The sequence below is a fragment of the Tursiops truncatus genome, chromosome 6, assembly GCF_011762595.2.
Source record: "Tursiops truncatus isolate mTurTru1 chromosome 6, mTurTru1.mat.Y, whole genome shotgun sequence".
NCBI classification, from domain to species: domain Eukaryota; kingdom Metazoa; phylum Chordata; class Mammalia; order Artiodactyla; family Delphinidae; genus Tursiops; species Tursiops truncatus.
This window is the reverse complement of record NC_047039.1, coordinates 32,308,718-32,310,443: the sequence shown is the minus strand read 5'-3', so window position 1 is coordinate 32,310,443 and position 1,726 is coordinate 32,308,718. Positions and strand designations below refer to the sequence as shown.

General features: G+C 38.6%; 1 pseudogene; it reads left to right on the top strand.

Moving 5' to 3' along the window:
* The first annotated feature begins 454 nt into the window (after positions 1 to 454).
* On the top strand, positions 455 to 1,489 carry LOC101335447 (nucleophosmin pseudogene; annotated as a pseudogene).
* Positions 1,490 to 1,726: the final 237 nt, after the last annotated feature.

Below are 1,726 nucleotides of genomic sequence, written 5' to 3'. Positions count from 1 at the left end.
TGCAAAGACCTTATTTCTAAATTGGTCACATTCACAGGTACCAGGGGTTCCTGAACATCTCTTTGGGGAACACAATATAACCCATAATAATGTTCCATCAGTATTTGATAAATGGATGAATAAATGCATATGTGCTCAGCCACCACTTCTGAAAAAAAAGAAATCAGTAAAAACCCTAATGTGATTCCCTCCTGCACAGCTGTTCCCTAGAAGAGTAGTCTCCATCCACTTTCTCTCTTACCCAAGTACTAGTCACCATCCCATGGACAATCTGATGGACACGAACATGAGCCCCTGAGGCCCCAGAACTATCTTTTCAGTTGTAAACCAAGGGCTGACAAAACTTGTCATTTTAAAATAGATAATAATGGAAGATAAGCTCCAGTTATCTTTAAGAAGAGTCAGTTTAAGGGCTGATACAAAGGATGAACTGCACATCATTGAAACAGTAGTAATGAATTACACAGGCAGTCCTATTCTAGGAACACTGGCAAATTTGAAAATATCTGTATACCCAATGGTTTCCCTTGGGGGATTTGAAATAACACCAACTGTGGCTTAGAGTTGAAGGGTGGTTCAGGGCCCATGCATATTAGTGGACAGCACTTGGTTGGTGTGAGGGAAGATGCAGAGTCAGAATACGAAGAGGAGCTGAAACTCCTAAGTATATCTGGAAAGTGATCTGCCCTTGGAAGTGGTGGCAAGCTTCCACAGAAAAAAGTCAAACTTGCTGTGAACAGGATGATGGTGATGATGAAGAAAATGAGGAAGCTGAAGAAAAATCTCAGTAAAGGAATCCACATGAGATACTCCAGCCAAAAATGCAAAAACCAAACCAGAATGACAAAGACTCAAAAACATCAACATCAAGATTAAAAGGTCAAGAATCCAAAAAACATAGAAAAACTCCTAAAACACCAAAAGGAGCTAGTTCTATAGAAGACATTAAAGCAAGAATGCAAGCAATTATAGAAAAGGGTGGTTCTCTTCCCAAAGTGGAAGCCAAGTTCATCAATTATATGAAGAATTTCTTCTGGATGACTGACCAGGAGGCTATTCAAGATCTCTAGGTGTGGAAGAAGTCTCTTTTAAGAAAATAGCTTCAACAGTTTGTTAAAGTTTTCCATCTAATTTCATTTTTGTAACAGTAGATATCTGGCTGTCCTTTTTTTTTTTTTTTTTTTTTGAGTGGGATAATGACATCTTTATTTTTACTAATCTCTGTTTTGGGGGAAAAATTGTTTTATTTTGTTTTATTTTATTTTATTTTTTAAATTGAAGTTTTAGGGCTTCCCTGGTGGTACAGTGGTTGAGAATCTGCTTGCCAATGCAGGGGACATGGGTTCAAGCCCTGGTCTGGGAAGATCCCACATGCCGCAGAGCAACTGGGCCCGTAAGACACAATTACTGAGCCTGCACGTCTGGAGCCTGTGCTCCACAACGAGAGAGGTCACGACAGGGAGAGGCCCACACACTGCAATGAAGAGTGGCCCCCGCTCGCCTCAACTAGAGAAAGCCCTCGCACAGAAACGAAGACCCAACACAGCCAAAGATAAAAATAAATAAATAATTTTTTTAAAAAATTGAAGTTTTAATCTAATTGAAAGTTTAAAAAAAATAATGAGAAAAAGACGAGTACCCCAATAGAAAAAATAATAGTCAAAGGACATGTTCAGATAATTTACAAACACAGAACCCAAATAGTTGGAGTTTTTTTAAGTATAAT